A 27,435-nucleotide genomic window follows, 5' to 3' on the forward strand; every position below is an offset into this window, starting at 1 on the left:
TGAAGAGGAGATTTTTTCCTCACACACAAAGCTGCATGCATTACTACTGTTGAATGAGCAATTAAGTGCAATTTGCAGAAAATTAGCAGATATTTTTAATGAGAAAAGTCATTTGTGTCTAGGATTGCCATTTTACATACTGCAGATTTGGTGGTATAGAATCCAAAATATAACTCAGCACTACAATTACAGCATTCACTGAGCATTGATGTGTGTCCCTAAAACACTGAATTTAAATAAGAATGACTGTAGAATTCAATATCAGACAAGTTGAAACAGACAATTATCCAAAAGGATAACAGAATTTTTTCAAATCTCAACATTTTGCTTTACCAAAACTGACTAAATATCTGGAATGTCAGATATTTTACTTTATCAGAGTCAAAGTGCATAGACAACCAGTAGAAAGAGACAGTTTTGACTGATCAGTCTATAAATCAGTGAAATTTAAAGCTACAATGAAACATATCTAGAATATGAGAAAACTTAATAAGAGTGCAAGAAGAACAGAAGGGGACTTGGACACCAAATTTACTGTCAATGTGTTTATGTAAGAGGAAATGTGGAGGCCAAAAGCAGAAACTGCTGGTATGGAAGAGGTTGTCAAACTTGCCTGCATTTAGAACCTCAAAAATTAGAAACAGCAGCAAAATAGAAAGAACAGGATGCTAATGAATTCATACATACATTATTATTAACATATATATACAATAATATTAACATATATATAATGATATTAATATGTGACATACGGTTTGAAAATAACAGAATAACAGTTGTTATTACAGAATAACAACTAACAGACAGTAGTATATTGGAGTATCAGAGTACAGTGTATAAGGCTTTGCTTTAAGAAATGCTTCTCAGAATCACACAAATATGCCTTCAGCAGCTCTGCATTAAGAGGATGCAAAAGTGTATGTTCCGTTCATATTCCTACAAAAGCATTAGAGATTATACAACCAAAATCATTTGTCAATATGGAGAATAAACATTCATTTACTCTAAACATTTGAATTAGCCATCAAACAAAGGAACATTCATAAATAAAATTCATCCTATTAAGAGGTTCCATAGTTTCTACTATAAACCTGTAGCAGACTATTACTCTCAAGTTTACTCTTTTTCAAAATCCTGTAAACTAGACATTTTAAACAAATAGTGCCACCATTTTCGATTTATCTTAAAAAAAGAAAACTGAAACTGAAACGATTTTTGCTTTCAAACCGTGATCAGCCCAAAACAAGATTAAAAAAAATCCCCAACCCACTGATAACATCTCTTTCCTGTAGCCAGGTGGGATGCAGAAAGAAAAAGAGACCCTTGATACTCAGGGAGTGAGCAAGTGAAAACAAACCACTTTTCTCCTTGTCTCTTTATACTCCAAAATCAGGAGGAAACAGAAACATGAGCTTATACATTCAAGAAAGTGAAATCAGTGAAGCAGTGACATACCATAAAAGATTACAGTGATTTCATCTAGGGTGAAATCAGAACCAAGTAAATCTTCCATCTTGGCAAAACTCTTCTGCTATGGTTTTTTTTTATGACTGTTGGTTATGCTATGCCATACAGTATGCAAAAATTAAGTAGTGTTATGGGAAGGATGCAACATATTTTTCATTTACAGAAAAAAAAATCTAAGTCCCTGTTTTAAATGCAGAACTTAGATGCCAACTGAACATGCAGCTAAATTCTGATGAGTTTAATCATGAAATCATGAATCACACCAGCTAAAGCACTGTTACCAGTTACCACATAGGCACCAAATCCCCAGATGTGGAATAGAAGACACATGAAGGGTTGTATCCATATTTGTATCCATATATGTATATTTATGCATGTATACACACATATAATTTCTGGGAAAAAAAAAAAAAGAAAGTTACCGAATCCCTTTGGACTTCAGTAAAACTGATTTTTGCCCCAAAGCTGTGGGGTACTTGTGGTATTTTTTCCTAGCTCTTTAATCATTAAGGCTGCACACTTTCCAGTGATAGAAAACAGCTTATATATAACTCCTTTCTACACTGTTATGTGGAACTGTTATTTGAACATGCTTATCAGATGAAGCCTCCCATTGGTATAAACAGCTTGAAAGAAACTACAACCATGGTAGCCATCCCTGAAACTACCTAATGTCCCAAACCATCAGGGTAAATTGTTCAACAGCTCTGATTTTTTGTTCTTAGTAAATTAAGTTTTTATCCTTGCAGAAAAGTGTCATCAGCTCTCTGAATTTCTCCCCCTTGGAAGATTTTCTTTGCATTTTTCTCATGCAGGAGTAATTTCTGTGCTGTTCCATCACAAGTCAAGTACCTTATGACAAGTCATTTATAAACTTTCTTAATGCTTTCAGGTTCGTTCCCTATTATTTTTTTTCTACAGCTTGAACAATCTCTACAGAATAGCAAATTAATATAGGGTACAACTGCTGTACATGTGACCCGAATTTCTATGGGAAATTACTAGTCTGGGCTACCTATGGGAGGCAAATATACTTACACATCCAAGAGCAATTTAGACCAGGTAATTTTACCTGTTTCTCCAAAAGGTCTGCATTTGGAGCATATGTTGATTATGTAGACCAGTTTATATGGTGGCAAATGCAAGCTTTTGATAAGCCAGGGTACTATTTTAATCAAACATTGCCTGCATTTTAAATTACTACTCTTTCCTATGCAAGGTATAATGAAGGATAATGCACATCGCTTTAGAGCTCATTTTGAGTTTCAAAACAAGTTACAATGCAATCACCTATTAACCTTTTCATCCCAAGGGTTTTTCTACAAAAAGTTAATATCCCTGACAGCTCCTTGTTTATTTTCAGATCCATGCACTGTTTGCCACTAGTGACCTTGCAAGCAGATCCACACCTTACAAAGTCCCTGACCTTGAAGCCATTAAAATCCAATCACACGCTGGGCAGGTTTCCATATTCATTAGGACAGCAAGAAGATAGATTTGAACATGCCTCTGAAGTGACCAATACATTCATCAGCCAATTTCCATCTTCTTCAACAATTTCAGCTTGCTTAGGGATATTACTAGATTAATTGATACAGGAAATCTTTTGCAACAAAACAGTAGCAATGTTAAGCAGATGCAATATGTTACTAATTAAAAAGGCTGTGATCAAACATAAGTCATAAATTATAGGTTGTCCTATGAATACCCATATGAAGTTCCTACAACAGTTCTTTTTGCTTATGCTTTTGTTCTAGGGGTCAGAGCATTTTTTCAAGACACGTTAGAATGAAACTAGCATCTAAAAATAAGAAAAGCCATGTCTACAACTAAAAGAAAATTCATATAGGATAAGGGTTTTTTTGAAAATTCAAGCTATCACTGGAACATGCTAATTAACCCTATTAAGTTCTTATGCATCTATTTCATAAACTCCTTTGGAAGGTAAAATTTCAACTCACAAATAAAGACAGGATTAATGAGAGCCACAAAAAGAACAACAAAACCCGAAAGAAACAAAGATCTGGGTGTAACATTTTGTCCATCCTATTTTGACATACACTTGCCTTCACCTACACAGATTGTTCTTGTGGAGAAGAGAAATTTATGTGAATACACTTTGAGTTAAACAAAGGATTCCTTCACGTTGGGAATATGCAGGCATGATCTCTTCTGCATTTAAAGCAGGAAAGGTTTGAAAAAGGGTGGGATGAAGGAGGAAGTTTCAAATACATAAATAGCAAGCGTCAAATTAATCAAACAGGTTGCTCAAAAATCTGTGGTTGCCCTCACCACAGGTCACATTTCCAGCAATACTGTTCAAAACACTTTTGCATTTACCCAGCAAAGGCCACAGTTATACCAAAACATTTTCAAGGGGACTGAGCTTCAATACTTTGGTCAAAGGTCTCTTTGCACAGAAAGCAGCTGAGGGCAGGTTGCAAGCTCCTCTTGAATTTTTAGGTTTGTTGCCTCATTGTGAATGGGGAACCCATCCACCTGAGCTTTCATCAAACCACAGACAAGAACCCGGGGTTCTTACTCCACGTCTTAAAGTTGAACAAAGCTTTGCTAATTGGCTTTGCAGTTTTTCATTTTTTCAGCCATTCCAATTTGTTTTTTTTTTCCTACGATCTGTCTGAGGTACATCAGTGACAACAAATCAAACCAAGGAGTCATTGGAGAGAATTTTTGATTCAGAAGGCTTTTGCCTGATTAACAGTTTTTGAGTAACATTTGAAAAAAATCACTTTTTACAGATTCCTCCAGCTGCCTGAGGCCAGAAGCCAAAGATGGCACATGTCCTGCAGGGGGTTGACCTGCAAAAAATACTGTCTTGTTGTGAACATAGTCCAGCATACGACCTACACATAATTTCAATGAATACAAGTTTGTTAAAAAAGAAAAAAAAAAAGGGGGAAAGAGAGAAATACTAAGCACATTCATGTAGAGACAAACAAGTTTAAGGAAGAAAGGTAATTCTTAAACCAGGTTTCTAAGGAGAGAGGAGAGGAGAAAAGAACGAAAGAAAAATCAATATTGCTTTGAAAATATATTCCCCTAAATAGAAGAAGGGCTGTTGTCTTGAGAATCTAGTATATAACGGGCAACTGGTTATTTCCCCATGTTTGTTCAAGACCAGGTGATGAATGTCCCAAAACAGCATCTGTAACTATAAAACTAGTATAATAGACTTTCCATACTATTGCACAGTAAACCTCTGGATAGAGCACAACAGCGTCAGTATCCTTTGTGTAATGGTCAGGTATTTTTCATTTATACTGCCCTTTCATAAGCTGTATTGTGCTCACATTGAGCCAAAGCTCAAAGGCTTTGGCACCCAGTTACACCATAAATTGAAATAATGAGAATGATTTTATATAGTTCTACAAAATGTGTCCAGGGTATTGTGTGTACAACGTGAACAATTTTGCAGCCAAGACTTCTTTTTTTTTTGTGGAGAAAACTAAGACCTTGAGCTTTCCTCTGCTTCTGGAGAAAGCAGGGATATTTATGGCAATAAACACAATGTTTTGAAAGCAACTAATTTTAACAGACCCATTAGTTTCTATTGAATTAATATGAATAATTTTCTCTCAAGAAAATTAGGTTCACGAGCATAAAGTCAATTATTTGGCATTACCTTTGCACACAAGAGAGACATTTCAAGTCATTACATCATATGTCCTACAGACTCAGCAAGTTAAACCTGATATTTTAGGAACAGAGTAGCTGAGCAGGTGAGTGTCTGAAGCAGTATGTAATAACTTATTAATAAATTAAAGGTAGGATTTTAAAGCAATAATACTGTTTGAGCACAAATCATACATACTATATCTTCTTGAATACCTGGGTTTAGGAATATAAATGGAAAACTTCAGCACTCTTCCATTGTTTACAGAGGAGATTTCTCTCTTTCATGTCTAGAATTTTATTTTGTAAACTATTGAGTATCATAATGTAGTTAACAGCAGTTATTACTTGAATGATGAAAACCAAAAAAGCTTGAAAAAAAGAATAAAAATAAAGAGCCATATATCCCAATTTTAAAAGAAAAACACTATAGAAATGCACATTAAAATTTAGGAACTGTGCATTCTTATATTTGAAACTTTGTGTTTATACAGGTTGCATTTTTTTTTACTGGCATTAGCACTCTAACTCCATTTTTAAATACAGTTAAATTCACAAAGGAGCTGGGGATTATTAAGATTTTGATTTGCTGAGGAGCTGAGAGCCTACATGGCCTGTTGCCTTCGAATGACTCTGTGACCTCCTCTGCATCTTTGAAAAACTAAAACCACGTTCTAAAACTTTCTCCCATGCATAACCAATCCTACAGCCATGCAGTCTGTATATATGAATGTGAGGCCATTAAAAAAAAATGAATCAATAAGCACACATGGAAAAAGTCAAAACAAGCCCAAGAGAGTATCAGCCCACGTCCCTCACCTGCAGAAAAGCAGGAGGTACAAGTGTTGCAGAGCACTATTTCATTTGAGTGGGGACAGCGCTGATCAGTCTCTGGGGTGTATTCTCCATATTTGGACTGTATTTATTATCTTTTAATGTCACCTCTAATATATTGATAAATACCTTTAATTATTTTAATGATATTTCCCTCATTCGCTTCAATGTTATAATTATTTGACTGTTTGTTTTAAAAGAAACAGTTTTCTGCATCAGTTAGTCTCACTCTCACTTTTGTGTTGTTTTAGAATAACATTGCTACTCAGCTTCCAGATTTCTTCAGCAGTTTCAGAAGGCTTCCATCCCAAAGCCCTGTTTGCTTAAGATACCAATGTTCTCATGTTTTCAGTTTAAGTGGGCATAACAATTACCTGGAAATATTTTATGAAATAACTTACTTTCATGCTACAATATTATGCTAAGAACCAATTCCCCAAAACTGATTTTCTTTAAACAAGGATGAGAATGCAATTGGGCACGGATTTCCTGTTCATGGCCCCATCTGCAATTTCAGATTTAATATAATTATTATTTCTGTGTTTACAAAGCCTCTAAAGTGCTTAGTACAGAGCTGATAAGTGCTTAGAGAACTTGATAACAGAGCACAACTTAGGAAAGTTCTGCCACTTAAAAGGCAGAACTTAAAAAAGTTAAGGTTCATCGTCTGCCAAGTCACAGAAGTAGAGAAGTGCTTAAAATAACTATAAACCTAGGAAATAAAAAAAATCAAAACACTGACCTGATGCAAAGAAAAGTAAAGCAGTAAATCATGCATCCCAGGAAACAGAGGATCAACTCAAGGGGGGGAAAAAATCACATCAACAGAAATTCTTTGTTATGGATACTTAATAATTTACTTATTTGCTTGTATCCCTTCGTCCTTAAGGGTGACAGAAAATGTGGGTGTTCAGAATGTCTTCTATCTTTGCATGACCCCCAAGAGAGAAGAATCAGAGATCCCACATAATGTACAAGTACTGGGTAAAAATAAAAAGAAGTAGAGAAGGATTTTTTTGTTTGTTTAATTAGCCTTGTTAGGTTTTCTACTTGTTTGGTTTTTTTTTTTACTTTGTTGCTTTAGAGATCAGTAAGCAGTTTTTTCCCCAATACTAACAGAAAACTGCCCTGTTTTGGTTTTTCTCCTTTAGCATTCACAGGAATAGATAGCTAAACCTTCATAGATTATACTTTTTTTTTTTTTAGACTAAGTTTGGGAATTAAATCTTTGTCTTAGAGAAAGGGGCATATTTCCAATCTGCTTCAGTATTATTCAGGCATAGAATTTGCCACCCACTGACCAGCAGCCACAAAGCCTGCCATTCTCCTGGACTGCAGAGAAAACTGTTTATAGAATCATAGAACCATTTAGGCTGGAAAAGATCTTTAAGGTCATCAGGTCAAGCCATCAGTCCATCACTGCCACGTTCATCACTAAACCACAACCCTATGTGCACATCATTTAAACACCTCCAGGGATGGTGAATCAACCACTTCCCTGGGAAGTCTGTCCAACACTTGACAACCTTTGTGATGAAGAAATTTTACCGAATATCCAATCTGTATCTCCCCTGGCACAACTTGAGGCTGTTTTCTGTTATCCTGTCACCTGTTACTTGGGAAAAGAGACTGACCCACACCTCGCTACAACCTTATTTTAGAAAGAGAAACAATCATGATCAAATAGGAAAAGACTCTGCAGTAGATAGAGTATAAAGAAGTCAGCAATCTCAAAGTTAAATTTAACATAAAATGATCCCAGGAGCTCACAATAGCAGCAGCTAAAATGTAGGTGGTGTTTTGTTGGTGCAGCAGTGAGTAGTGATTTTCAGGGCACTTTAAATTAGCTTCAAGTGTTCTGCTGAATGACTTGGATGGTTAGGTGGTATCTTACCATCTCAAATAATTACAAAAAGGTATTTGATCTTCCATCTGACTAATGATTCCAAAAAGGTTCGTCTAGAGGGAAGCTGGCATGACACTGAGTAGGGGACAAATGACAAAAATGAGAACAATCAGAAAGTTACTTTTGCTCCAGTCGAAAATAATGTGAAAAATTTGATGCACCTGCCCCACAGGGACTCTGCAATGCCAAGACAGAGAACTTTGATATTACTTTCCTGTACCTCATGCTGCAACAAATGCTTGCCAAGATACATCAAATCAGTATCGACATTTACAGATAAGCAACGGATCATGGAAGTTTGAAATGAACCTTGAGAGGAACAACACATAAAACATTGTCAGGACTTAAAATATCAAGTCATAGGGGGTGGAGGAAGAGAGGGACAGAGATATGACAGGGAGCAAGATGCCAAAACTAATGATAAGGCAGAGTAGAGTATTGTTTGGAACAAAAAGTATATAACCACAGCTAGAACCTGATAAAAATTTCCTACAAGATGGTAACTAGATGTTTGGATTTTTAAGGGCACAGTAATCCAGTGCAATAAGAAATGAAGACCATTCATCTTATATCTCAACTTTATAGCCCAGGAACACCCTTCAACAGAAAGGAAATGTAATCTTCACAAGTGTTTAAGACTACAAACATCAATATCTCATGAAAGAAATATGGTGGTTACAAAGCAGAGTTTAGACAGCAAAGAAGAGGGAATACAGTTTTACAGGCTAGTATCCAAATACATTGCAACTTCATCCTGCAAAGGATCCACATCACTAAAGCTGAAACTATGCTTCAAGTCCAACTTTGAATTTATTATTCAAATTGTTCATGGGACATCTCACTCTGATACTTAAGCATCAATTACAATCTGCAGATGGCAAAATTTAAAGATACAGTTAAATAATTTTAGTTACTTCCCACACTTAATTTACTGAAGTTTAACATACAAAGTTCTCAGGACAAATACACTCAAAGCAAAACCAGATTCTGTCTCTTGTCTTCTCACACAGATTTTTGAGAGACTTTTTATCTCTTTGATGAAATGAGGCCACTTTTGCCTCTTCACTGTTTTCCCTGAAGCTGACACTGTCGCCTTCCCCCACTGCCAGCAGCTTAAACTGTCATCTAGTCCCACTGCATCATTTTAGCTACTGGTCTCTCCTGTCCATTTGCTCCTGGGGTCTCACTTGCTTCTACTCTGGAGGCTCTACTTCCTTGCCAGGACCAAACAGGGGAACTGGGATCAGTCCTGAAAGTGAGTGGATGACCACGAGAGAGACGAGTTTAATATCACATAAAGAGAAAAAAAACTGCCAGCATTCAAAGAAGACACTTCTCCTGTGTTCTGGTGGCCAGAACACCTTAAAAGTACAAACAAAAATCCACGATAAAGTAGCTCCATAGCAAACCCACAATGGTGGAACTAAGATAACAGGCATGAATAGCAATACATTTATAAAAGCTGACTCACAAAATAAAGAGAGATGCCTTTTGAGAGAAGCACTGAGGAATAGGGGATATTAGGATAAAACTAAATAAATGTTGAGCTCATAATAAAATCACATTGCACGAGAAACTTTTTTTTAGTGGTGTGTTTACAGGGCTCTATTTTAGACTGGTGAATGTCTGGAATATTGTAACAGCAGAAAAAGGCAAAGAAAGTTGAGACAGCAAACTAGTAGCGGCTCTTGAACATATGGCTCACAAAACAAAATTAAAAATATTGGTATTCTCCCTGAGGAAATCAAATTTAAAAATGAGCACAGCTCTGCATAAATACATGGGATCAATGAGTAGGCAAGTTAAGTGTTTAATTGAATACTAGCAACAAAATGCAATGGATACAAGTTAACAAATATGGCACAGTTATTTTCAAACTTTTGCATATTTTTGCAGTTCAGACACTAATCTGAAACATGTATTCCAAAAGCCTTTTGCACTCACAGATAATAGTATAATAATAATGGTATATATAAATATGTATATATAACCTGCAGATATGTGTGTGCATATATATATATATATATGAACACATGTACATGTATATGTATCCCAATTTACAGATAAATAATTTCATACAAATAATTTGGAAATACAGTGATTAAATACTAGGGAAAGAAAAAATCCATATTCATTCTGATTTCCAACAGCCATCTGTGAGAACTTACAAGAAGTAGCATTCAAAAAAATTATAAATAACACACTGCCTGCACTGATCTTGAAATATCCTAGCTGAAGTATCAGATAGCTCTGAGTATTTCTGAGGTAGTCAATGGATGATTCAAAAATTGAGAACATCATATATATTTATTAGAAGTAAACTACACAGTAACACAAGGTACTGTAAAAAGGTATTAGTTGTGATGAAAAATTGTGAACACTTGGGTCAACTTTATCAAATCAAAGAGAGTTGTAGGAAAAGAGTCACTTGAAAAACAGCGGAAGCTTTAGCTCCCTGGAGATGGACTTTGGGTATGCTTGAGGGGCTCTTGCAACAACAGAAAGTACTTCATAACTCCTAATTAGCTGGGAAACTAAACAAGATTGGAAAACTTAGTCCTGATTCAGTAGGGCTACTGAATTAGTCCTACTGCATCTACTCCAAACAAGTTTTACGTTCCCTAAGAGGGTTATTCTAAAATAGTTTCATACAACAGGTTTCAGATGCTCTGACAAGGTACTTCGTGTGGCTGGTCTCAATTCCTCATTGGTCTTTCTAACTGCACCCACACATCTGTTAAACTCTGCACAAACTTTCATCCCTCTTCTGCCCTTCCCTCCTTCTTCTCCCCCCGTCTCCTGCCCCTTGTCACTGCTGCCTCCTTCCTGCTCCTTCCCTGCAGTGCTGAGCCCCCCCCAGCACGGCTGTCAGCCCAGGCCACGGAATGAAATGGCATGAAAGAATAAAGGTGAGGACAAGGAGGCTTTATTTCTAATCTAAATCAGTCCTCTGATCTGATTTGATGCACTTCACACCCTCATAAGCAATTTTCAGGGACTTGGCAGTAGAAGATATGGTCAGGGAAAGATACTACTTAAACTGTCACTGTGGTATCAGGGAACTGTATTCTCATTTTGTGCTTTAACCAGGTGACAGCTCAGCAAAAGAGTAAGCATGATAGGAGATACAGATGGACAATTCACTCCATCCCAGTATATTGCCACTCCGGTTAAATTCCCCTAAAAATGCACATTTTATTTTTTCTCACTTCTTAAAGTCTTAAGATTTCCAACTTATCAGAGTGTCAGAAGGATTTAAAGTGAGATTTCAGCATTCAGAACACTCTTAACCACTCATTTAGGTAACACAGCTAAAAAACGTCCACTACACGCTTTATTGAGTAAAACAAAGACTACATGAAAATAAAATTAATCCAAGATACCATCTATTATTTCATCTTAAATCCATAAAGAAAAACTGTTCGCCATCACCTGATCAATTTAATATTACTCTAATGATCTTAAAAAGCACCTCTCTCCCAAAACAATAATTCATGGGAAAAATGCACTCTCTCACATGCACTCTGAAGGACAGGTCCCTTCTCCTGGGTTCAACATTATTTGGTTGCCTTTCTGTAAGTGCTCAAAGCAAGGCAGATTATAACTCCATGGATTAGCTCTAATTAACTTTCAGAGTTGCAGCAGTATGGCCTGGCACGAGGCAGTGAATGACTTGGGCTCACAGGCTGAACACCTGCAAGAAGGAACTTCTTGAGCAAGGCATTAGTATTGTCAGGGTAGATGGAAAAGGAAAGGCTTTGAGCACAACTGGCCACCAGAGCTCTCCCTGTGAATAAAAACAACAGCCATCATTAACCCTCTGTTTCAGAAAAAACAGGGGTTTAGGTCATCCTTAAAACTGGGATTTTAGGTCATCTCTAACCTTTTGAATGTGTATTGGTAAAAATAATCTCTTTATATGTAATAATCCTTTATATTCCGATCTATTTTTACCCATTGATACAATGGAGTGGAATTTACTCGCACTATACTTTCAGCTAACCTTCATCACTATTACTTCTAACACATTTCTTTCGTTTTAAATCCCCAGAAAATTTTTTACATCCACAAAATATTTGCTTAACAGCATCTGTGTGAATGCTAAGTCATCAAAAATGCACTTGTTTATCACTTTTATTGCTGTTGAATGTGGGCTAATGACATATAAATGGGAACTGAAGATATCTTTCTGCTTTATTTCGACTTAGCAAGACCAACTGTAGATCATAAAGCCTCTGTTTTATCTTTACTGTAAGTACTTCTCCGTTGCCTCACTTAGGTAAAGTTTTCTGGTAACATTAGTAGGAGGAATTATGCAATCTTAGCAGTAATTCTGCTGCACAATCTGCCCTCTGCAGTTATCACAGTGCAGGCAACAGGGAGTCATGAGGAGCCAGAGGTTTCTGGCTGCTTTCACGTCGGTGTTTAAGTTCTGGCATTCAAAAACAAACTCCCAACAGCCATCATTGAAATTAGAATTTTTAACAGGGTGAATTCAACTAAATAAAATCACTCTCCATTTTGAAAGTCACATCTTATCTTCCACAGGACCTTACATACCTTCTAGAAGAGAGAAAAAGATATAACACCTAAATTTTATGCTACTCACCCACCTGTACTTTTCTATCACGACAATTAGAGAAGAGAAAATCCTGTACCAAAGTTTGACGCAGCAGACATTTGGCCTTTAGTGTGATTAGGTTCTTCTATTTGAGTAATGGTCCTTGAAAACAGAATATTGCGTGTTACTGAGGGCCAAATCTTCAGATGGTATAACCTGGCATAACTCCATTGAGTCAGTGATATGGATCATAAACCCTCTGAGCAAAAGATGTATCATTTTATGCTTGGGATGCACCACTCACATTTTGCCTGTTTTTGTAATTCAGCTGGATAAAAACTGCTACCAGCTGAAAACTGAGCCTTTCGAGGAAAACACGAAACCAGCTCCTAAGTAAAGAGTCCAAAGAGTAACTCACTGGAAAAATTAATCATCTTATAGACTATTCTGGCAACCATTTCTGGCAAGTTCAGCACCGAGATTGTCCTATGGCATTTTTTCACTCCGTAATAGTGTTCATTGGTAAGAGAACACCGTAAATTCCTTTTCATTAACATGTAGAGTTTGATTTTAAGCCATGTTTTCCTGAGGTTGGCTGTTGGTTAATTTGAGTATTTCCATATGATGGAATATACTAATGAAAAATCATGCACTGGGACACCAAAAAGGGAAGGAGGAGTACAACAATGGGGAAATTATTAATAGTGCATCCCGTGCAACAGGGATAGCTTTTAGACCTTCAAAAAGCTAAAAAAAAAAAGAGGAGGGGAAGGAAAAAGATATTTACTGACAAAAAGTCAGCGCTGCAAGAAGGCAATCCAGCAGCCCAAATCTGTTAAGAAAAAAACTAAATAATTGCTCATCTAATTCAAAACTGAGCAAGCTGTAAATTGATCCTGCAACAGGAAACCGATCAAGTGGTTAAAAAACCAGGAGGGGGAAATTTTCTGTGGTTGCAACTGGATGCTTTCTCATTTTCCCAGTTGCAGAAAACCAGGAGAATTTGAAACTAAACCCACAGGAATAAAAGCTATCATTTGCACCCTGAGCATATTCAGTTCTGACTGCCTGCTCCTAATAACCAGCTTGTCACCAGAAAATGTTCCTTATTAAATTGTACATGTCATAAATTATTATTATACTAATGTTTCTCTGTTTCTAGTCATTGTATTCGCCACACTTTGTACTTTAAATGTAAATATTATCAATTATTTTCATTACAAAAGTGATGTACTGGTATTAATCCAATTTTCCTACCACCAGCTTTGCTCTTTTTCAGGTAACCCAGGTGATCACACTCTGACAGACAGAACAATCTCTGCTGCCAGACTGTGGTCATGTTGGAGTTAATGTAACTTTCATGCAAGAAAGTCAGAGGGAGAGGCAATAGGAGAACATTTGACAGCAACAGAATTCAGAGTTTACTACTATAATTTCAGAACATACAGGGGGAAATGGGTCTATCTTGCTAGAGCTAGCAATGTCTGTTGTACAAGTACTTTGAGATTAGTCATATTAATGAGCTGTAACACATTTTCAGGTCTCTACAAGGAAAGCTGGCAAAGTATGAAAAGAGAATGGAGACAAGGGAAAGTCTCAGCCAAAGTGAGAAAAGAGCTGAGGGAACTACAGAAAGAAAATGAATCAAATTTAGAAATCAAATTGAGATACATGGTACCAAAACGGAGACAAATTATAAATGGATTTGTTATGGCCCCGTGTTCTACTCTGAAATACTAATGTTGACAAATTTGAAAGAATACTTCAGTGTCTATTTCAAAACAATATTACCATTCACTGTACTCCTGTTTACATTTGAAACTCAGTTAGACCTTTCAATGACCCACGTGCTTTCATGGTACTTCCACACTAGATATGATCAAGAGAAGGAATGCTAACAGAACAGCAATTTCAGGAGGCATTAACTCCTGTGAGACAACAGGGGAGAGGAGGAGGAGGGGGGAAACACGAAGAACATTTTGTTACAATTTCAGGAACCACCATCCCCTTTGGAAAACAACCACTTTTGCATGCTTAGGGATAATCCTTCTTTCTGTGGTCTGTCCAGAAGTACCTGTTGTCTTTCTTGGTGTCTTTAAATACTGTTCCTGCTTAATAAATTTACAGCACCTAAACAACCTTCACTTTCCCTTAGACAACATCTAAAGAAGGAGCATATGAGGAGTGGCTGAGGTCACTTGGTCTGTTCAGGCTGGAGAAGAGGAGACTGAGGGGACACCTCACTGGAGTTACAACTTCCTCGTGAGGGGAAGAGGAGGGGCAGGGGCTGATCTTTTCACTGGGATGACCTGAGGGAATGGCCTGAAGTCGTGTCAGGGGAGGTTTAGTTTGGATATTAGGAAAAGCTTTTTTACCCAGAGGGTAGGTGGGCATTGGACAGGCTCCCCAGGGCAGTGGTCACAGCACCAAGGCTGACAGAGCTCAAGAGGCATTTGCACCATGATCTCAGGCACATGGTGTGACTCTTGGGGTGTCCTGCACAGGGCCAGGAGCTGGACTTGATGATCCTCATGGGTCCTTCCAACTCAGCATTTCTATGATTCTGATTTCTAGGATTCATTTTCTATGATTCTACAGAATCATTTCTATGATTCTATATGACACTGTACAATAAATGCCTGTATGATAACAGGTGTGGAAATGCATGAAATTTTTTTTTTTTTGTCTTGGTTTGATTTTTTTTTTTAAATCTTTGCTGTCTTTCCTAGCTACCATCATATAATTATAGAGTAAGATAAAGAATGTTTAAACATCTTAACAGATAATTTTCAGATGTTTCCTAAATGTTCAAATTCAGAAGTGCTGGGGTCTGGGTTGATCACAATATTCCTGAAATTATCTCCGTCATTGACATAATGGCATAAGTGCAAAGAAATCTAGAAAACTGCCCTTTAAAAAGACATGGCAATGGTCAACATCAAATTCCCAAAAGCACGTTATCACTCACTATTTCTAATGATTTGAAGATGCATACTATCAGGAAAATATCTTTAAAAAATGGTGAGATGCAAGGATATTGGGTTATTTTACTCTGCTTTGGGAAAGGACATACTGCAAGTAGTACTTTATGAAAATCTCAAACCAGAGAATTCTTTCCCTTATCCCAATAAAAGCAGGAATAGTAATCAAGAGCTCCAGAAAACCTCATTATATTAGTAACAAAGAACAACAGGGGAAACATCAAAACAGTCTTTACATCAGAAACATATGCTATTTTTGTAAGTCTGATTCCAGAGAATATTCAAAAACTTTTCTGGATCAACTGCACAAAAAAGTAATCTTATGAAATTGATATTTTTCTCAAAGAATAACTTGTTTAAGTGCTTTCAATTGCTGACTAATTAGACTATAAATGATCAATACTCACTTGATTATATCTTGTTATCATTAGAAAACTACGGTATATTTTTCTGATTCTTCTGAAAAAATAAGCAGAAGGATCTCAATTTAAAACTGGGATTTCTGCCCATTTCATATTTTTTAATGTTCGACTTCTACTTTGCACAGTGTTTCGCAGAACCCAGGCCAGGCAGAAGTTCCTAATCCAAGGAACTCAAAATGCCTTACCAGAGCAGGGAAATAAAACATCATCGTTCACATTCCACAGAAGAGAAGCCATTGTCAGAGGGAGATTTTAAATCAATTGCCTGAGGTCACAAGTTAAAGTCACTTGCACGATCCTTTGTTAAAATTAAAATTAAATCCCCCATTATTGTAATTTGAATGAGAAAACACCCTTAGCATACTTCAGAAGTAAAATAGGCCCTAAAATACTAGAGACTCTCATTTGCAAGACACCTGAAAAAAGACTGTAGGGTCTTGACAGTAGGAATAAATTGTACTTCCAGGAGTGGCACAGTAAGATGCAATCTGGACCTTGCTTTTCTTGTAAACTTAAACAGGAAGACACACTTTTGTCCCAGTGCTCTGATGACTGTGTGCCACAGAACCAGCAGTTCACTGTTTCACAGTCTGCCTCTTGTAACAACCCAAGAGTTTCCAGCACAAGTTCTCTGTTCCAGACCTGTGTGGGTGCAGGGGACTCACTGGCCTCGTGAAGACAGAACAGCATTTCCTCTTGCTGCCTCTGTCTTCAGACCTCCCAGTGCTGCTTGTTTTCTCAGCACCACCTTTACAAGTTCTAAAGGGCACCTGTTGATTCTATGTTACACTTTTAAAAAAAAAAAATGGACTTTAAAATGAAGATAGCAACTTTGAGCCACTACATCTGTCTCTGTGAAAAAAAAAAAAAAAAAACAACATATATCCTGCTTTTCTCTGTGAAGGTTTAGCCTGTGTGAAGGTAGCAGCCAAGAAACCAGTCATTTTTCGTGCATTGCAACAGATCTTCTTAACACTGTTATTTACATACTATTGATTTGTTATGTTTGGCCATCTGTTTGTGGGTGAAATACTGTAGGCATATTTCAGTTTCTTTTGACTTTGCTTAAAAAGCTTACCAAAATCTTATCTTTTCCCCCCCCCCCCCCCCCCTCATAAATAGTCTTATGTTCTTTTCATCCTGTGGGGAAAATGCTACATAATGGTAATCCAAGACACTCACATTACCCTCACTGAAGTATCAGCAGTATGTTTCTTTGGGATGTGAATCACTGAATGCATGATTCTAAGTACTTCTTTCACTCTGGAGAGTTTATTTTTACACTTGTACAGTTAAATGGAAAGCACGGTTTCACATAGTTTAACTCTATTTAAAATCCTCTAAACAATGCCAATAATTTTGAACCGGTTAATATCCTTAAACGGTAGATCAAGATTGCCTAAAAAAAATACACACTAGGCAAGAAAAATATAAATTCTACACTCCACTTCAAATTCAGCTAGGAGAAGACTTGCTATACTAATACCCTGGAAGAAATATCATGTATAAATCCTTTAACAGCAGCTGCTTTGAACAGAGTAGCTGATGTGAAATGCCCTCTGATTTAAATCCAAGTCATATACAAAGTAATCCTCAAACAACTGAATCCTATTTAACTTCTCAAAACATCTGAATTTGAATGTAAGAAAGGCAAGCATTTTTAAAACCCTACTTTTAAACACACATTTAGCCTTAATCTCTGTTTTCTGCCTTTTTCTCGAAGTATACCACCTGTACATCCATCTCAATTATATGTTCATGTATATACGTATATTTGAATGCATAATGTATGCAGCTTACTAAGAACAGATTCAAATGAGAATTTTCCTCAGTTCTAAGACTATTAATACAACTATCAATGCCTGATTACAGTTTGGACAGCAATACCATGGACAGTTCTGTGCTTTTTTAGCTGATAAGCAGGAAATATTTATTTGATATTCCTTTTTTTTTTCTCCAATACAAGAAAATTAAAAACAAACAAACAAACAAACTAAAAAACCAAAGAAAAACAAGTAAATCCCATTCCCCACCAGGCCCAAACCAAGACATTTTGCAATTCACAGTAAGAGAACACTGGATAGCCACAAAAGAAAAATAAAAGAAAAATAATTTATAGTAAGGCATATCAGTGTCATATCAACACTTAGACCTATTGGTATGGTAATGATTTCCAAACAAGTATTGGAGAAGGTGTAGAAGATTTGTGAAAGTCCTGGTTTAGATTACTTCTCTCTCAACTGCTCTGAGGGGAAATTTAATCTCTTTATTAATCCATCACCGCTCCAAATCTAAGATGGCACAACTCCACTATATGGATTTCGAGCCCTGAATATCAAGAATGCAGCTCAAGGAGCTTTCTTTTAGATACTGGCCTTCTGTCAGTGGCTGTTTTTCCTATCAACCTAAATCTATGTCTGCCCCACATCATGTGTGGAGAAGACCCACCGAAGCTGTCAACTCCAATCAAGGAATTTATTAATGTTATAGTTTGTGACGCTCAGAAGCCTTCACTCTTAACCCTGAAGGCCACAACCATAAGGATTCAAAAACTAGTAGTTCTCCAGCTTCTTAATTTTCACCCTTTTGCTTGAAACTACGTCACACATCAGAGTTGTTGAAAAGGATCATTCTGTGCTTCAGCCATTCCAGTCCAAAGCCCCAGTTCAAAGCTGTGGCTTTACTGAGCCACAGTAAAGAAAGCAAAGAAAACAGTAAAGAAAAAGCAGCAGAAGTAGAGGCAAGAGCCCATTTCCATCAGCTTTACTCCACAGAAGGTAAATTCCACAACGAGGACCAAATATTGGAAATGGTACCTTCTAAGCAGCTGCAACAAGAGTTGCCAGCAATCATCCATCAAAGAACTCAGTGCCTCTAGAAGCTAACATCTGTGCTCAGTGTCTCTATATTTTTCACTGAGTACTTACAACTTAAAAAAAGTGGAAAAAATTATAAAATTCACAGCACTTGGTCTAACAGTAGCAAACTAAGCTAATTTTTAGCTTTCCATCTATTCAGCTGCTTTTCACCGTATGATGGTACTCTTCCTCCTAAGCAGGAGTAAAAGCAGTAATTCATCCACTGTTTGGTTTTGAAAGGCTGAAAAACTTAAGTTTCTTTAGAAAGGTTTGTTGACACTGATAACTTTGCAGTGTGATGACACGCCGCTGTCATGTCATTTTATTTGTATCATACTGATGTCTATTTAAGCCCTAAAAAAAAAAAAAAAATCTGTTGTGTACTTTCTAAGGTTATTTCTATGGAACAACTTCTAAAATAAAATCAATAAATAATGTGACACAAAGGTACAGTGAGCTGCACAAACCGCCTATGTATCGCTAGTACCAGCCTCCCTCAGGCTCATAAACTTCCTGTCACTTGTCCAGTAGTGTCCAAATTCAACACAAATTTGAATGATTCAGCTGGACACACTGGGACAAGTGAACTTAAAAGTAAACAGTGGGAAACAGTCCTCTGGCGTGACATGAATTCTGAATTTTTTTCAAGTATGGGAGTCATTGAAACAGCCAAAACGAAAGTGACATTCAGAACACAGTGTGTCTCTAGATGAGATTTTAAAATGTTTCAGAAGATATCTTTCTTCCCCTCTGACAGCTCCCATTTTTAATTCAGCCACTTACTCCATTTTCGTGAGATAGAAGCTTTTTTCCCCCCCTTTCTTCTGAATGCCAGGCTATTAAACTACCCCATGACATGCAGAGGGACATGACCTGGCATAAACACATTCCGTGGGGCAAAGGCTCCCAGAAACACAGAAAGGAAGACAAGGAATTCAGCTCATACAAGTGGGAAAATACTGCTACATTCCAATGACTGTACTGACCCACACAACCCTGTGTAATTTCTTGCCACTTAAAACTGTGCCTAGAATAGAGTTATTGTCTAAAATAACTATGCTAGCACAGCTGTTAATGTGAATTCAGTTAAGCTTTGCAAAGGTAGCTGTAACAATACATCTTATACATCCTCCTGGATGGGATGTAGAGGTCTAAATTTATGGTTATGCTCGTGGGTAAAGAAAGCCTTAGGGTAGGGACACAAAACCCATTTTGGATACTGTTGCTGTCTGTTAGAGTGATGTTTCTATACTGACAATGGCTCCAGTGTATCTGATGCTATACCAGTAGCCATTACATTAAGAGAAAGTTGTTTTCTGGGTTGGTCTAAGTAATATTGATGTAACACTTCTCTTGGTGTTAGCTTTATCAGCTAAATCACAGAATATTAGAATTGTTAAGGCCAGAAAAGTCCTCTAAGGTCATAGAGTCCAACCCTTAACCCATCACCACTGTGTTCAACATAAAACCATGACTCGAGTGTCACATCACACACCTTTTGAAACAGTGGCCTCTTTATCAGAGTTGGCATTACAAACACATAAGGACTAGTTATTTTAATGCAATATATGCAATAATAATAATAATAATAACAATATTTGCAAAAATTACAGAGAAACAGGGAAGCATGACTTCTATTTCTTCTTGCTCTCTGTTTCCTTGCTTTTCACTGACTATGAAGAAAAGTGCATTTAAAATTCACGGGAGATAGGGGTAAAGAAAACCAGAAAAAACTCCTAACTGAACTGGCTGCTGGATGAGGATTCACAATTTCTGATTTGTCCTTAGTGCTATAATTACACCTGGACAAGAAGACCACAAAATCAGATACACTTGTATGTATCTGTATCATATAACTATGAGAGAAGTAAAAGGAGAAAGAGGAACAAACAGTTATTCAGTAAGTTTAGGACCTTATAATTAATATAGTGATGTCTCATCACCATCACTGAGCAGATCAATATCACAATCAATATTCTCATTTGCAACTTCATGGGTATTTACGGGGAACAAGGCATCACACACTTAAAAAACTCTCAAACCTCCTTATATAAATCATGCTTGGCAAATAGCAAATGCTTATCTGACTAACTTCTCTAATATTTGCCTAGCTTCCATCACTTAAAGTAATTCAACACCAGAAACAAAAATCTTCCAGTCCTGCAGAATAAGGAAGTTAGTGACCCCAAGAGATGTATTTTTCTAACCAGAATAACTGCTTCCTCCAGTTCTTATTCAAAAGCTCCCTCAAACTTTTAACTTGTAAGTTAATCTAAGAAACAACTACTTTGAGGTTTTTTCCCAAATTACCATTTAGCCTACTCCACACACAGACAAGCAGAACACTGAAGCAGTATCTGAATGATAATACTCACTTGCCCATGAGCCACAGGTGCCAAGGCAGCAGCAGTACATACCAAACCAATGACAGTCCCTTATTTCTCTCTGAAGGCTGTCAGTTATTTCATTAACAGTCATTATCATCATCCCCACTGTCTTTATATTCCTGTATGCAAAACTGTTCTGCTTTTCTAGAAAAACAAGTGAAGAAAACACAGCCAAACTCTACCAACATAACCTTGTATTTTGATCTTTTTGCATCCATAGAGAAACTGCTTTTGATGGGAGTCTGCTTTACAAACAGAACAAGCAGTCCAACAAAAACTGGTTTATTTCCCTGCTTTAATATTCACTGGTGTCACGACATACACTTGGAGAAAGAACAGACAGAACTGAAACTTCTGCCTGTGGAAATCCAGCTTCCTGTGACCTAAAGCAAAGCACAGTCCTCAGCTATTTTAGTACAAGGCATGTGTTGAACCACTCTGATTCGATTGCAGGGACAGTGGCACTGTATGCTGGTCAATTCATTACAACACCCTATTGCTCTCCCCCTCGACCCACGGATATCTACACTTATAAAAAAAAGAAACTACATTTGAAAGAAGAAAGCCTTTCCTTGTAAGGTCAAGAGTGTATTACACACACTCTGAGCACAGATCATAAAGCAACACAACACCAAGCCTGTTCTTTCAACTGTGCTCAAAACCATTCATTTGTTTTCTTGTTATAAAGAAAATATTGCACACATATCTATCTGAACATTTTTTATGGCACACCTTATTTTCCATATGAGGGTGACATAGCAAAAGGATATGCAGTTGTCTCCCCTATATATCTACATGGCATTTGATTACTCTTGTAATGAAATAATGATAAAATATGCAACTTGTGCAACTGAGAAGTTCTTGGCTTTTTTTAAGTATACTGATACAGGAATACACACACATATAAAAATTAGGTACTTTGCATTAATCTGGAATAGACTGATAAAACATACTTTGGTTAATGACTTTGCTGAAAAATAAGTTGGCAGTTATGACAAATCCAAATGTTTTCAACAGAAAACAAACACTGGGAAGGGCTAGAATAGGTGATTTAATTTTGCTTCAAGAAAAATTCAAATTTTACAGCAATCAATGAAGCAATATTCAGGTGACAGCCTTCTCTAACTGACATCTCCTTTCCATTCCCTTTTCTGCCCCTCACGTAAGTCCTGTAGCTACCATGCTGACATGAGTCCTAGTCTTGACTTCTTTGGCCTTGGTGTAAAAGATGATCTTTTACTAGTCCAAAGGCTGTCCCAAATGTTTGAGAGAACAAGCCTTCCCTTGAAGAAATTCCATTTTGTAAAAAATTATTTAAAATATACTAGAGCAAAAACCAGAAGGAACAAGTATGCAACCATGGAATTAGATGGTGGATGACAACAATCAGTCCAAGTATTTAGTGGATTTTGTGGGAGTCATCTAACCCCCTTAATCAATATAATTTTACACTTGTACAAAAATGCCCAGAAGAAATTTGTAAATTTATTAAAAAATCTGGAAAATTATTCAGTCAATCTTCAGACTGATTCAAATCAATTAATCCTTCAGGGAAATTCTGAACAAAGAAAATATTAGTTGCCCTACCCCAGTGTAAATCCATGTGTTAGTCCCTGACACAGAAGTATTAAGTTGCCCAACTCAACAGTCAAAAGCTTCATGAGTACTAACAAGGAGGTGTGAAGAAAACACAGCACAGAAAGTCAAAGAGGAATGAGGGGAACATGAAAAGGCACAAAAACTTCTCCACATAACATACAGTGATGCACCGTGTTCAATTGAAGAAAAGAAAAAGACATGAATGCATAATAAAAACAAGCATTAATGCTGACTGAAACAAAGTGAGAAGACAGGGAGTTTCTGTTCTCCCTTATTTCCAGTTCAGGAATTCCTTCTGATAAAATGAACACCAGTTTAATTATCTGAGGGGTTTATGTCTTTTAGTTTGTTTGTTTGGTTTTTTTCCCAGATACAATTTATTGCTGAAGGATATGATTAAAACAGGAAAATTTTGCACATTCAGCAGCGCTCTATATGGAACAGCAACAAGTAATGACAACCAATCATTCTAGAAGTCTTACAAATTCAAATTGAGAGCCTAATACATTAGATTCCAAATTCTGCTGCTTATTCACTGCTTCATGTTTCTAGTTTGAAGTTGAAATATAAGAGAAGAAAGGACCACAATAAACAAGCTTGGAAACCACAGCCTAAAAGGAACATTATTAAATGTAATAATAATTGAAGATCAATAAAGATTATGCTGGGAAATAAGTGTGGCATATTATACACTTTCTGGTCTCTGAAGCTTCTAAAGATAGTTATATCCAGAGACAGATTATTAAACCAAGCAGATCAAAGTATGAAGCAGTATGATTTTGCAATAAATAAAGAGATTAATCATTCAACCACCTGCCTATCTCACTCATATTTTGTACTGGCTCTGCAAGTGCACAGCTAGACAAACAATCTATACACACAGACAACTGTAGCTTTGGCTCATGGACACACAAGAGTAGTTCTTAATAGCTCTTCTAATAGCTTGTAAACAACGGATATTATAAAAGGCGACAAGAGGTAAGCAGTTTCCCTAAGAAATATTACTGAATATTAATCACGAGGCATGGAATGAAACAAATAGTAAGGATGTCCTTCCGTATCTGCTGACTTTGAATGCCAAACTGTAGCCTTAAGCAGCAGAACTTACATGTATGTATGCTAAAAGTAGTATTATTAGTATGTTCATACGGACTTGACTTAATATTCAGACTTAATGCTTGGATGTTACCTTGTTGTGCTTGTGTTTGTAGGAACAAAATGACAACCTTCATCCTACTGGGAATCTTGGACCTTGTTTCTTCTGAAACAAAGAAGGAAATCAGTGCTCTTTCCTTCCAATTTGTCAAATTTTCTGTCATCTCCTCTGTGACAAAAAAGAAGTTACTCCCTTTGTATTGTAATCAGCCGCCTTTTTCCCTTCTGGATGTCGCTGACTTAGAACCAGTGACGTACATTTTTAGTTGTCATCGTTTGGTAGCTAAACAAATGCAGTGTGGGAATTAATGGGTTATTAAAATATACAAAGGTTGCAGTTTTCAGGCTTTACTGAAGCCTGACAAAGTACATCACTCACCATCCGGCTCACGCTTTAAAGTTATTCTTTGCATTTTTATCAAACAGAAAGTTACTTTCACATTAAATGAATGCTGAGACTCTGCTGCACAATTCATCTGAGTTAAAGAAACATTTTTTTTTTCTCTTCCTACTGTATATTCCCTCCTGTTCATGCCCTGCTGGCATTTTTCAAGAGCCTTTTATTCCGTTGTTTTGTCAGTGTTGCTTTTAACATCGCATATATAACACCACTCCTCTGCATTTGCTTGCAAAGCCAGTTAATTTTCCATACTGGCCTCACTAAGCCACGACTCAACAGAGGCTACAGCTGTGTGCTTTCCAGCTGAATACAGATAGTGTGTTTATTCCATGCTCAGACTCTTTTGCTGACCTGCAGGCAGTGCTTAGAACACACGGTGGGATAAAGCAGTCAGAAGGGAGCTATCTCTGCACTATCAACTGCACAGTCAGTGTACTCTGAGGTCATCTCTGTTCTGGAAAGTCACCTCACTTTCCCAGGCTGGTGCAGTCAATACAGCATCACCTGCATTGTTTGGTAATCTCTCATACCTAGAAGCCTGACAGAAATCTGCCTCTCTCGTTACCTCTGCTGAACCTGAAGAACTGAGTCGAACATGAGCTTTCTGTACAGGAGGCAAACAGAATAATCTTTATATGGAGAAGTTATTCTTATAAAAGATGACATAAATTATTCTGGTACCTTTATACAGAGGGTTTCCCATGTTCCCACAAGTGGGTCAGTGGGCCAGTGTAAGTATTGATTCATTAAGGATGAATTTGGGCATCCCTTGACCAGTTCAACAAAGATACTGTGAAGGAACAATTAAACACTCTCTCTTGCTTATGAAAATGCACACTTGCTGCTGCTTTTTTAATTCAACTCCCTCATTGAGGACTGTCCATTCATTACCAAATCTAAATCACACTTGTTTTTGTCTTGAAAAACAGCTTTGGGATTTAATTTATACTTTACTTGTTGTCACTTGCCAATTGCCCCCAAAATAGGTCTTCTGTGACCTTATAGAAAATCTTTAAAACCACTTATAATGTTATGCATTACACTATTTATAAAACATCTGTCCTACATTTGACTGAAAGACCTTGCAAATTACTTGAAGTTTTGTTCATTCAAAGCTAATCTTCTAACTCAAAGCCTGTCAGTGCAGTACATCCCCCGATAGCTTTGTTTGTGTGCTGTTTGGCAAAATGATCATAATACTTTTTGACGCCAAACAAAGGAAATGTTTTGAATATCATGTCGTCAAGTGTCTGGTAAAACAAAAGCCATCCTTTCAGTCTCTGAAGAATATTAATAAATATTCATCTGTGCTATATAACTAAATGCCATTCATGTAATACTGGACATATTTTTGATAGCTTAGAATCAGCCTAGAGAACCAATGCTATTTATTTTTTATCTTTCTGACAGAACGTCTTATTTGATTTTCCTGCTCAGCCTACAGTACCCAAACCTTGTCTTAGCAGTAAAAAACAAACTCTGCTTATTCACTCTTTATCTGTAATATTACATAGATATTCATACATGGAAAATTGATTATTTCTGTTTTATCTCAAGCTGAGAATTTGTTCCATTATTAATTGGAATATTTGTTACATTTTCACCCAAAATACATAGGGCAGCACCTTATTCACTATTCCAGTATTCTCTGTTTAACATGACAGCAGTCAACCTTCCTATTTATATCACTTTCACCAGACATTTTAGCTACACTGAACAGCAGTAGAATATTTATGTACATTTCAGATGCTTCATTAGTTTCATAAAATGTGGTAAAATAAACTAATTTTTAATTCAGCTTAGTACTTTAGGAAACTGAACCATATGCTGCTGTTTCCCTCTTCTTGGTCCATTCCATTCGGATGAATATCAGCAGAGGTGATCAGATTTCTGCAGAGGTGAAGGCAGGTAGCAACAGTTGCAGAAAAAGGAACAGGAAAAAATGGGGAGGCTGCTACCAAAATTTGCCTGTTTTTCAGTGCTGAGTGCTTCTGCTGCCTGATTGCTATAGAGACTAGTCATCAGTCTAAGAAGGAGCTGTTATTAGCATCTGTGGGCAGGCAGAAGCAGAAGGGAGAAAAACATCCCTAGCTAAAATGAAGATTTCTGTTCCAAAGGGAGGAAGGATGAAAGGACTAGTGATGGTAGGGGAAAAAAAAAAAAAAGAAAGGCAAGAAAAAAGGACAAAAAAACTGAGAGAGAAGGATGAACTTGACAACAGTGGTGCACATGGAGAGCCATATGGCAAACCCTGACACTCCTTCAGGCTTAATGGGATGGGGGATTGCCCTAGTCTGTTTATTAGCATTTTGTGATGCAGTACATGCTCTCTGCCACAGGAAGATGCCTCACTGACATGCCATCTCTGATCAATGCCACATCCTTATTTCCTCATGTTCCCAGAAGAATCGCTTTCAACGTAAGCCCTTGATCAGTTAATAACTATGGGGCTATTTTGCTAAACCATAACAGGGGTTCCAAATTCAGAGTCAGCAAAAGTAAATTTACAGTAATTACGGACTACATTTTCTAAAAATCTGCACAACTGTTGTTCCTGCAAGCTGCCTGGTATTTGAAGCATTTTTAATCATTGCTATTTTATGCTGTCTATGCTCTACAAAGTCTACATGAACATGGTCATAACCTGTCATACCCTGATTCATGGTTGGATCTCCTAGATGATACCATATGACACCTAAAACATTAAATATTACTTTTTAGTGAACGAAAAAGAAAAGATAAAACCAAAGCAGAAGTCACTTTTCCCATGTTTTTTTGTTGCATATGCAGTGGTAGGTGCTGCACTGGCACACATGAAACAAAAACACTTGGGGAATAAGAAATAAGCATGTATTCCAGCAAAATCTCAAAGACAGCAGTACATAAAAGTGTGGTTACTGTAAGTCAAAGCCCAAATGTTCATAGATTTTCATACATTAGTACAAGTATGAGAGGTGGGGAGTTGCATTTTTTTTCCATTTCTGTAGCTCTCATCTGAATTCAAATGCTTGAAGTTTTGAGGATGGCCTTTTTTGCATGTGTTTGTACTTCTCCAGACACCCTGGGAGAATTTCCATGCTACAGAAAATCACAGGATTTCCGTGGCTACCCAGGGCTGTGCCACTGCCTATAACATAAGGCATCCAGGTAAAGCAAAAAATACAGATCTGGTTACGTTTCACTGCTCTCTGGTACAACCTAAAGTAACAAGCAAGTTGTTTTCCAAACTGTA

General features: G+C 37.0%; 1 long non-coding RNA gene across 2 annotated transcripts in view; it reads right to left on the reverse strand.

Moving 5' to 3' along the window:
* LOC127467780 (uncharacterized) overlaps positions 1-27,435 on the reverse strand; it is a 75,500-nt gene that overhangs the window by 25,041 nt on the left and 23,024 nt on the right. The gene's annotated exons all lie outside the window — the stretch shown is intronic.

This window comes from Manacus candei, unplaced genomic scaffold (assembly GCF_025592945.1).
Source record: "Manacus candei isolate 608988 ecotype Guabito, Panama unplaced genomic scaffold, ASM2559294v1 h1tg000014l, whole genome shotgun sequence".
Classification (NCBI taxonomy): domain Eukaryota; kingdom Metazoa; phylum Chordata; class Aves; order Passeriformes; family Pipridae; genus Manacus; species Manacus candei.